Source organism: Eurosta solidaginis, chromosome 5 (assembly GCF_040869045.1).
Source record: "Eurosta solidaginis isolate ZX-2024a chromosome 5, ASM4086904v1, whole genome shotgun sequence".
Classification (NCBI taxonomy): Eukaryota; Metazoa; Arthropoda; class Insecta; order Diptera; family Tephritidae; genus Eurosta; species Eurosta solidaginis.
In genome coordinates this window covers 53,735,414-53,747,935 of record NC_090323.1, presented here as the reverse complement: position 1 = coordinate 53,747,935, position 12,522 = coordinate 53,735,414, and positions in this window count along the sequence as shown.

Genomic DNA, 12,522 nt, shown 5'->3' with positions numbered 1-12,522 from the left:
GAGCAACTCGTCACTAACGCTCGGCAACGATCCTGAAGGATCATAACATCACCCGCCGATTTACCAAACTGTGGGCCCCCCACTAAAATCCTACCGAACGCGTTAATCGCGTTATCAAAACAAGGGTGGCACAACGTACGAAACAAGACCATCGGAACTGGCAACGGGAATTAAGAGAAAAAGTGTTCGCCATAAATACGACCCAACACAAATCAACCGCCGAAATAAATTTTAACCGCAACTTCGTTGGGCCGAGAGAAGCACGAACAAAATATGCCATGCCCGAAGAACCGCCTCCATTCGACGCAGTACCGTGGCCCGCAAATAAGCTACGAATACTGGACGCTAAGATATTCTGGGGCCCGCCATTAATAGCCGGCCATCTAAACGCCATCGTATGCGACAAACCAACCGCTCATGACACTATACCGTATGCACAAAACCGAGAGCCCCACGATACTATTAATGGAAACCACGCCCAGACTTCTTTGCCCGGACTATGGTTAAATCGCAAAAGGGTATAACACGGCGCGTAGGGTGGACGAAGATCGCGCCATAATCAAGCTGAAAGAACACTCCAAGATGGTACGATTCGCTGGCTGAGGAGAAGCAAGATACGACCTAGTTTGATAAGTTTTCTATACATGAAATGTAAATACCTTAATTTTGAAATGTATATTTAAAATGTAATATAAAAATGTACATATGTATATACCTTAATCTTGAAATGTAAATTTAAAATGAATTTTTACTTGCAATGTAAATTTAAACACAAATGAAATGTACACATTATTGTTGAAAAAAAGAGAAGAAAAAAAAAATCAATCAATCATAATAATAAAAACATCAGCGAACACATATACGCACATGTCGGCCGAGCCATCGGATTCAACCGATGATAAAACACACCTGGGCTCTGCCCATGGTAGTTCAGGCCTCCGCGCAAAAACCCTAGAATACGACAACCTTTCGTCCGCCGAAGTAGGAGGGGGACTGTAACGTAGCAAATTCTACGCCAAAATATATATTTCCTATTTAGCGCCCACCCCTAACATTATATTTTCCATTTACTCCCCACCCCTAGTAGTGTATGTATCGACATACATATATACATACATACCGGCCCAACAACCATCGCGCAAGCACAAGGCAAGCCAGCGGTGGTGAACGCACAATGCTTGGGAATTTTCATTCGTGGCGCGTTGTGCGCGACAATGCGAGCATAGTTCCCAACGTGTTCATAGTTACATATGAATAAAATGATTGGCCGGAATACACCAGACACACTTCTGCGTAGGTACAACATCATCGCCATCCCGATCCTTGGACATCCTATCCCGAAGTCTAGCCACCACAGTCGTAATAGCTATTTGGTGAGAGCCACCGTCACTCAGTGCTCTCTCTTCGGGCGTGATCCTAACTACCGCCGTCATTACTACCGCCGTTAGCACATCTTAGCGAGAGCCACCGTCGTCTTCACCATCTCAGCCACCGCTTAGCTAGCACTCTGTCTCCCTCTCTCTGTGGAGAGCCGTCGTCCTTGCGTTACACTATATTGTCAGCGACACTACCTAGTGAACATCTCTCTCTCTCTCTCTCCCTCTCTCTCCTGGATTCAAGGATGTGAGCCGCGTGTGTGTGTGTGTTCGTAATCAACACTAATTTACTGTGTATTTATTTAGGTGGGGGAAGTGGGACCTCCATCCGACTCTGGATTGACTTGAGCATACCTCAGCCTTTGACCAAACCCACCTCATATGTTTCCCTCTGAAATAACGAGTTTACGAGTGTGAAATTGACCATATATATTATTTTTTTTAGCAGAGATCACAAATAACAGTTCCCGAAATAGGAATAATTATTTAATGGACACATGCATTTTTTGATGCGCGGAAAACAGAAAAGAAATTAAAAGGAAAGGAAATAAAGGAGAGGGAAAAAGGAAAGGAGAGAAAAGTAAAGGAGAGCAAAATGGAAAAGAAGGGATAAATGAGTATTCGCACTGTTATCGACAGTTAATAGGAAAGCTATAGAAGCATTAGCGATGTTTTATCGAAGTATAACAAACTTGTTAGCGAAAAGTTATCGATTTTTAACCGCAAAAATATACATTTTTTATGTTTATTTTATTCATTTATAAAATCGATTTGTTGTCAAAAAATATTTATTTGTTATCGAAACAATTTCGACTTGTTATCGAAAATCACCGATTTGCTGTCGAAAACTTTTCGATATTTCTTCGATAACAAGTCGATAGCTTTGTGATTAAATTTATATTTCGATATTTTTAGGAAAATAAATCGATAATTTTTCCATAATACTCCGATAACATTTTGATAACAATATTAAATTTTTCCATAATAAACCGATAACACGTTGATAATTCACTGATATTGCGACAGCCCTTAGCATTTTTATTGATTGCAATACGATAAAAATGCAACAATGGACCGGTAAAAATCCGATAATAATATCTAACAGCACGATAATTTTTCGAATTCATAAATGAATTCTGAATCCTGAAATAGTCGCTAACATAATCATGTAATTATTTGCAAATGGCTGCGGGATTATTCCAAGATAATTCCATGACAATCTCAAAATGGTCCCGAAACAATTGTGCAAATAATCCCAAAACTTTCCTTAATATGTTCCCAAATTTATTTCGAAATGATCCCAAAATTTTCACCAAACACTTAAGAAATTTGCTAAACTTGGTCCTGGAAATAGATAAAGATATACCATTCCCAAAACCTATTTCGTCCACAAAATAGAAGTTTTAAAAAAGCATAAGGCAATAAATCTCACTAAACGATTTCAGTGATAATGAGAAAACATTTTAAAATAAAATTTGATCACTAATACCTGTATGACACTACTTTATTTTCTCTGTATTTTTCTTATATTTTCTCTTATACCTTTTGTTGCCCTCAGTACTGGTGTAAGTGTTTAAACTATATGTATTTCAAAAAACTAACGAAATACAAGAAAAACACAATCTAGTTCTTTTTGTGTTTCGATAGGCTTTTTTGTCATTCGGCGGTTTTGTCTTTATTTTTTCTCACAAATGAAAATTTTGTTTTTAGTTTGAAAATTGTGTACATAAAAACACAACTAAAATTCAACTTTGTTGTGAAAAAATTTAACCATCAGAGACCAAAATAATTTTTCCATATTATTTGCATTCTTTACTGTCAACAATGTTAATGAAATATAAAATTTAAAACATAAACATGTCAAACTGACTAACTTTGGGGAATTAGTTGCGTCACTTTCTCGTAGTAGAAATTGTGTCGTCAGTTTTTCTAGCTTGGAATAAAGTTTCGTCAGTTTTTCTAGCTTGGAAGCAAAGACAAAATAAAGTAGTATCGTTAAGTTATGAGAAAGAAAGAAAAATTCAGAAATACACATACCTCAGTGAAAAAGCTCTTTTTGTTTTTGGCTATCTCTTTTTAGCCCTGATAAACAGAATTGCTTTTTATGTTAACCGTTAAATGCAATCTCTGCTTTTAACACATGAAATATGATTTAAGTATCTTCGTCACAATATATATCTTAGAAATGTTCGCATGATAAATATCCAAATTGGGCCCATTATAATACCTGCTCTAATGTACATTTTTACCCCCATTCACCACTTCCTTACAAAAATACATTCATGTAAAATGCAACAATGACATTGAAACACATATTTAGAATGTAACAAGTAAGGTAGGCTAAGTTCGGGCGTAACCGAAAATTACATACTGAGCTGAGAGCTTTGGAGACAAAATAAGGGAAAATCACCATTTAGCAAAATGATCCTAGGGTAACCCTTTAATGTGTTTGTATGACATGGATTTTAAATGGAAGGTATTAAAGAGTATTTTAAAAGGGAGGGGACCCTAGTCCTGTAGGTGGACGCCTTTTCGAGATATCGTTAAAAAGGTGGAGCAGGGTTGGCTCTAAGATGCGTTTGTAAAATATGGGTATCAAACGAAAGCAAATGAGTATTTTAAAAGGGACTGGGCCTTAGTTCTATAGGTAGACGCCTTTTCGAGATATCGCCATAAAGGTTGACCAGGGGTGACTAGAATGCGTTTGTACGATATGGGTATCAAAATAAAGGTATTAATTAGGGTTTTAAAAGGGAGTGCAGGTAGGTGTATATGTGAAGGCGTTTTCGAGATATCGACCAAAATGTGGACTAGGGTGATCCAGAACATCATCTGTTGGGTACCGCTAATTTATTTATATATGTAATACCACGACCAATATTCCTGCCATGATTCCAAGGGCTTTTGATTTCGCCCTGTAGAACTTTTTCATTTTCTTCAAACTAATATCTTAGGTGCCACACCCATTTTACAAAGTTTTTTTCTAAAGTTTTATTTGAGTCAATAAACCAATCCAATTACCATGTTTCATACCTTTTTTCGTATTTGGTAAAGAATTATGGCATTTTTTTCTTTTTTCGTAATTTTCGATATCGAAAAAGTCGGATTTCGGCCATTTTTTATACCGATACAAAGTATTCAGATAAGTACGTGAACTGAGTTTAGTAAAGATATATCAATTTTTGCTCAAGTTATCGTGTTAACTGCCGAGCGGAAGGAAAGACGGTCGACTGTATATAAAAACTGGGCGTGGCTTCAACCGATTTCGCCCTTTTTCACAGAAAATAGTTATCGTCCTAGATTCTAAGCCCCTACCAAATTTCACAAGGATTGGTAAATTTTTGTTCGATTTATGGCATTAAAAATATCCTAAATAAATTAAATGAAAAAGGGCGGAGCCACGCCCATTTTGAAATTTTCTTTTATTTTTGTATTTTGTTGCACCATATCATCACTGGAGTTGAATGTTGACATAATTTACTTATATACTGTAAAGATATAAAATTTTTTGTTAAAATTTGACTTTAAAACAATTTTTTTTAAAATGGGCGTAGTCGCTCTCCGATTTTGCTAATTTTTATTAAGCATGTATATAGTAATAGGGTAACGTTTCTGCCAAATTTTATCATAAAATCTTCAACCACTGCCAAATTACAGCTTGCAGAACTTTTAAATTACCTTCTTTTAAAAGTGGGCGGCGCCGCGCCCATTGTCCAAAATTTTACTAGTTTTCTATTCTGCGTCATAAGTTCAACGCACCTACCAAGTTTCATCGCTTTATCGGTCTTTGGTAACGAATTATCGCTCTTTTTCGGTTTTTCGAAATTTTCAATATCAAAAGAGTGGGCGTAGTTATAGTCCGATATCGTTCATTTTAAATATCGATCTGAGATGAGTGCCCCGGAACCTGCATACCAAATTTCATCAAGATACCTCGAAATTTACTCAAGTTATCGTGTTAACGGACGGACGGACGCACGGACATCGCTCCATCAAATTTTTTTCGATCCTGATTATTTTGATATATGGAAGTCTATATCTATCTCGATTCCTTTATATATGTACAACCAACCGTTATCCAATAAAACTTAATATACTCTGTGAGCTCTGCTCAACTGAGTATAAAAAAGATACGTACATATATATTAGTATGCCACAAAATAAACGTAAACATTTTACAACGTTCGCCGCCACAAAACTGATTGCCGCATAGTATGAACGCTAAATTTAAGTTTTTAAAAAAACAAACCAGTAAAAAGTGAGTAGAAACAATGTTGCAAGAAACGATTGCAAAAATGTTATTTGAAGAAAAAATTAAAAATGTGGCATGAAAATTTATAAAATTATAAAAAAAACAATTAAGAAATTGTAAGTTCTGGTGTAACCCAACATTATATACCCAGCACGTGATCTCATACATGTAAATGTCAACGATACATTTAGAACACACTGCTTAATAATGTGCAAAAATCGTCTTCCCTTACCATCTATAAAATAGTATGAGGCGGGTTTTGTCTAAGGCTGGGGTAACGCTCAGTCAATCCAGAGTCGGGTAAAGGTCCCACAAACCCCTACTGAATAAATACACAATATTTATGTGTTACGAACTCACGCACACACGGCTGGAGTATTAGGCGGGCAGCAGCTTTCTGTCGCAAATTGGTGGGGGCGGAGGGGCGGCTAACGGTCGTTGGAGCAGAAGAAGCTCGTTAGGTCGGTTGGACGGTCGGGTAACGGGTGGATTGGTACGGCGCACAGTGGCACCTCTGCCGTTAAAGCATGGCAAAAATCAAAAAAATCATGAAAGCGTTCGCTAAATCTAATAAATGTTTCTAATAGAGAATTTTCTAGGGATCAAGAGTATATAACCGCTTTTCACAGAAAATTATAGTTTACAAGGTAGAGCCGCTCAAAATTGACCAATTTTCAACATTGGGAAAAATTTGAAATTTTTCTTTTTTTCGTTGTATTTAAAATGGTTTTGTGAGTAAATAAGGCGGCCGGTTGTCGTCTTCTTGTGTACCAATTAAAGATAATTTAATTTAGGATTGAAACAAAAAAAAATTGTTTTTTTTTTTTTGGTAAAAGTTGGCGGATATACCTATTTTTCGGAATGCCTATTTTTAGGCCCTTTTTAAAACTTTGATGGAAAAAAAAATGTTAAAATATGTGCTCCGTCAAATTAACAGTAGTTATTTGTGAAATATTCAGTTACCTAAATTCACAAAGTCTACCTGCGTCCAGCTGCAACTTCACTTTTTACATCAAATAAAGTTAAACAACCTTGGGCATAAATACGCCTCTGAGCATTTATATATAATTCATTACGGCAGTAAAGTCGTTTTTGTTATTGGAACTTGTTAAAAACATAAATTTTTTTAGTTACGAATTGTATACCTGAAATTCATTTTAATAATTTGAATAGGTATATAAAGCTATCCATCATACAATGCACATTATCATTCGTCTTTTGGAGATTAAGGAACTGAGTATTCTGTTTACTTAAATAAAGAGAATAGTATTTTTAAATATAGTTCACAGTTTAATATTTAGTCAAGTACACTCGAAACCAATTCTAATATGTATCTAGAAAACTCGAAACAATTTGCGGTGTTTAAATCTACAAAGTCAAGACGGGACTTCCTTGAGACTTTTGTGAGAGAATAAGCGAGTGAAACAAGCATTAAAGAAAAGGAAGGACTGGAAGAAAAAATTAGTTTACAATACATTATGATAGAAAGAAAATGGAAGGACGTCTATCATAACAATCCAAAATTTCTAAGTAAGCATGAAAAGTGGCTAGCTGGCAAACATTTTTTGGATGAAGAAACGCCTAGCACGTCAGCCAATCCAACTAGAGGGGACCAACAAATCCCATAGAAGAGTGTTCTACATACACAAGGAAAAGGAAGCTGTCTGATACCACAAAATGTATGGCCACGACTAATCTTTCAGAAGCACTGGCTATTAAATATAAAAAAAAAATGAAGAAAACGTGAAGTCTCATATAACAGAAGCAGTTGCGGTAGCAAGTCCAGTGCGACTGATGAGGATCAAAAACAGCATTCCCACACCACCAAATGCGCTACCTTGGAAATACACTCCCGAAGAAGCTTTGGCGTTGTTTATAGATCTCGTTTTAACGAAGAAAAAATATATTATATTGCGTAAGTCATTATTGCAACCTAATGCCGATATTTTACCTGGATGCAAAAAAAGTACTCAAGCCAAGAAAAAAGCAGTTCCTCTAAGTCCCAAAATAACCGAAGTATCAGCTGAAATTGAGCTACAAAACCTAATGGATCACACATCTACACCACTCCTTCAAAGTTTTACTGAAGAAAAGTTGAAATCACTGCCAAAGGAGCTAGCATTGATAACTATGTGGGGCTGTGATGGATCATCAGGACAAAGCGCATATAAACAAAGAATAAATGTAGACGATGAAACAATTACAGATAGCAATATGTTTATGGCTTCTATTGTTCCATTACGACTAAAAGATGAAGCTTCAGAATATTGGAAAAATCCACGTTCGTCATCAACTATATTGTGTCGCCCGATATTATTTAAATGCGAGAAGGAGTCTTTGGAACTCATAAAAGCTACAGTGAGTGATATAAAAAATCAAATTGCCAAATAAGAACCAACAATAATTGAAATTGAAGAGGGGAATGTCATTACAATAAAGCATGATTTTCTTCTAACAATGGTCGATGGAAAAGTTTTGAACTTAATAAAAAATACGACATCTACAATGAAATGTGCAATTTGTAAGAAGAGCCAAAAGGACTTTGAATATCTTGATGTTTCAATAACTGACGAACTAAATTATGAGTATGGAATATCTCCTTTGTATTCTAGGATAAGATGTATGGAATTTTTTGTGAAGCTGGCTTATACACTACCACAACAAGGAGAAGATTTCGACGACAATATAAAATGTAAGGAGAAACAAAACAGGAGAAAAAAGTAATTCAGGATGCATTCTATAAAGAGATTGGCCTTAGAGTTGACTGTCCAAAATATGGATACGGAAATACAAATGATAGTAACTCCTCAAGAAGATTTTTTGAAAAGGATGAAGTGGCTGCTCGCATAACAGGAGTTGATAGAGATATTGTGAAAAGATTGGGAGTAATTTTAAATATTCTAAACTGCCATGAACCAGTTAGTGGACCCAAATTTGCAAAAATGCATCTAAAACTACAGAGTTGCTGCATCAAAAGTATCCTGAGATGAAACTTACACCAAGGGTACATAAAATTTTAGCACATGGAAAAATTTAATAGAGTACCAGTGCTTACCATTAGGAGAATTGTCTGAAGAAGCTCAAGAATCTAAGAACAAGGACTACAAAATATATAGATGTATGAACACCTGCAAAGTATCACAAGTTAGACAAAACTAAGACCTTTCAACATGTTAGCTTTCTCTTCTGATCCAGTCATATCATCTATGAGGTATGTAAGAACACAAAAAGATCTTACAGATGCGCATAGCTCAGAAATTGTTGCTTTGTTAGATATATGTTCCAGTGACGATGACTATGTTAAGATAAAATAAGTTTCTCACTTCTTGTCACAACAATGAAAAAGAGATTTACTAATCAATTTTGTTACTTTATTGAAAAATAAGATACCTATGTTCAAGTTAATTTTTTAAAAATTTATTAATTTAGTAATTTATAAATATATACTTTTCGTTATTGCATTTCTCTAAAGTTTATCAAATTTATTTTAAAGCTTAGGCATTTCGCCTTCAAACGAGTTTACATTTTTATAGAAATCAATACGTCTATCGAGTTTGGTACAAATTGATGAAGCGGTTACTAAGATCAAACTTTTCAGCATAAATGGGCAGTGCCACTTCCCTTTTCCAAAATTCGTTGGCTGTTTAATCTTTAGCTCAAATAAAATTTCATTGAACCAATTTCAATAATTTTAGTTATTAATAAAATACATATTTGGCTTGTAAATTAAAAAAAAAAAACATCTAAAATTTTACGATGCATTTTGAAGCACCTTGGACATTTGAGTTTTGTAAGAGTATTGCCATTTAAAAGAAACAATACGTCTATCGATTTTGGTAGTTACTGACTACTTAGATAAAACTTTTTATCATAAGTGGGCAGTGCCACGGTATCTGTAACATTCTGAGCTTTCACACAATAAAACATCAAATAATTAACTTTCATTCGCATTTTAAATTTTTAAAATATCTTCATTGGTTTAAAAGTTATGATTTTTGCAAAGAAAAAACTCAAAAGGCGCCACTGTGCGGCGGTACGGGAGCAGCGGTGGGATAGAACCAGCGGCTTAACGGTGGCCGCCGGAGGGGCGGCGATGCGACGGCAGCGGCGGTGGGTTACGGGGCGTGTACTAGGGCCGGGGTGAGAGGGGAAGTAGGCTAGCGATGGTGTTGGCCTGAACAGCGCGGCTCGTTCCGGGCGGGGTCGGTTAACGGTATCGGATTGATCGGTAGTCTTCGGCCGGATCGGTAGTACGCGGGGTCGGTCACCTGGGGAAGAGACTGCGAGGACTCGTTAGTGCTGGTTTCACCGCTGGACACCCCCGCCTTCCTACTTGCACACTAGTAGAAGGCGCGTAAGGGGGGCGGGTTTGCACCAGCCGAGACACCGTGGGTCGACCCATAGGCGGAGGGGAAGTACACCTTAACGGCACAGCGGTAGCCCCTGTGCGCACGCATCCGCTCACGGCCGAAACCAGAGCTGAGGGGAAGGGGTCGATTGGTCATGAAGGCGACGGGCCGCTCAACACCTAAGAGGGCGCGGGGGGCAAAGTAGCACAAGGCGTCCTCCCCGTCGTCCTTACCTAAGTGAAGGGTAACCCGTGCCGTTACGACGTCCCTTCCACTTAGCTAGCTAGCAGGAGGGAAAAGTATGTCTTTAAAAAGACATCCGCTCTCGCTGGCTCACCTGCGAGGACTGAGTTGCAAAAATGCAAATTCGCTGTTTATATGGGTGGTGCCGCAAACTGGTTGAGAAACCAATACACCATTATTGTGATTTTCTGTGTTTTTCTTGTGTTGACGGAACACAACATTGGTTTGCTATCAGTCGTTGGTAGCGTGTGGTTATTTACCATAGTGGTTGTTGGCTATGCTATAGAGAAATAAGTACAGGTGGGTTCAGGTTTAAGTAAATAAGGAAATACAGGGGGGTGATGTTATTGTTACCGTTCGTTACAGTCCCCCTCCCACTCTGGTTGACGGAGAGATATGAGGAGAGGCTGTACGTTACAATAGTTGCTGTCATACACGACATACGACAATCATCGAAGAGGCTTTAGGCCGTACTTGTCTAAAAATTTGCGTCGTGCTCCCTTTAAATTTTCCTACAAATTGGCGGGACGGGACCTACTTGTTTTATGCCGATTTCGAACGACATCTGCAAGGCAGATGGGTTTTTACTGAGAACCTTTCATGGCAGAAATATACTCGGAATGCTTGCCAAACTCGGAGTGTTTGCCAAACACTGCAACAAAACGATCCCGCTTAGAAAAATTTTCTTCTAATTGAAAAACCTAGTTTCTAAAATTTTTATGTTGCTTTCCCCGGTGCGTAAACCCACGATCTTCGGTGTGGTAGGCGGAGCACGCTACCATCACACCACGGCGGCCGCCGTTGCTTCTTATTCGATTTTGTAATAAAAGTTTTTTGACGAACTTAAATAAGTGCGGATCACCACGAATTAGAGTTTTAGCTTTTTTTTTAATTTTCGTTCTTTGCACTAACCTATCGGCACCAGTAATGAGAATACGTGTAATAAATATAATGCATATTTTGTGATTTTTCCACAGACTTAATTACTGTTACGAGTCTTAGGAGATTCTTAATTATTCTGCACCTTTTGTTATCGTTCGAATCACTGAACTGTCGTATATATACCTCAAATATTCAGTATAGCAAAATATTTTTCATTTACAGCACTAGTATGTTAGTAGTACTTCATATTAAATTACTCGCATACTTCACTTACTACGTTCTAAAATCAACTGTTTCCCCAACTTGTGCTGCGCTGCTTTTATGCTCTCACTTGGCCTCGTTGACCTATTTCTCTCAGGGTCTAGATTTTTCGCGAACAGCCTTTTTGGAAATATATGTTTATTTATTTCTCGTTTTTGTATCTCTTAATTGCTGTAGACATTTCTGCATCTCATATTCTCGTTCCCTTCTATTTTATACGCTACTGTTTTTTAAAGCAACACCATGTTTTGATAACAAGGAAGGAGAGGGAGAATAACAGAAGACAAAAGCGCTATAAGCAATGCGTTGCACTCGAAAAGCTAAATATTCAACGAGCTTAGTGTTGGGAAGGCATGTGAATCCAATAAGAGCAGAAGATTTAAAAGCGGTACGGATCAGAGGCTTAGAAGGAGTAAGAGAGGTCTCCCATAGTATCATGCAGCATTAAGAATAAACGCTTGGTCTAGGGCGTGAGACAGTAGAAATATGGCGAAGGCATATCAAGCGTTTTGCTGCGAGAAACCCCTGGTACGTGCTTACGTAACTTTTATATCCGAGTTACGCGAAGATTAAAATTCTAGTGCGTAACTGTCGCTTTGCGTGACTATCTCCCAAAGTTGCTGCACGGTACTTATCGGTAACAAATATACCGGCAAATTATTATCGAAAGCTAAATTTTCGTCGAGTTATATGTTTTGTTGATTTATTATCGGTTTGTTATCGACGGGTTTTAGATGTGATATAAATTTTTTGTTTATTGAGGTAATAACAGATATCTCTGTTTTATAATAAAACGATGAGCTATCGATAACGAATTGATAACGCGCCGATAACAAGCTCTTAGCATTCAAATAATAAATCTATAACTTTTTGATAGCAAATCGATAACACGCCCATAACAACTCACCAACTTGTCGCTAGCAAATCGATAACATTTTAGTAACACTTCGACATTTTTTCGATAAATAATCGTTAGCTTTTATGTAACAAATTTATAACTTTTTAAAATCAAAGCGATAACATATTGGTAGCACTCCGATAAGAAATCGATAAATTTCGGCAAAAAATCGATAACTCTTTCATATAATATCGATAGCTTTTAGATAATAAATCTATTAGACTTTATTATAAAATCTATATTTTTTCGATAAGTAACCGA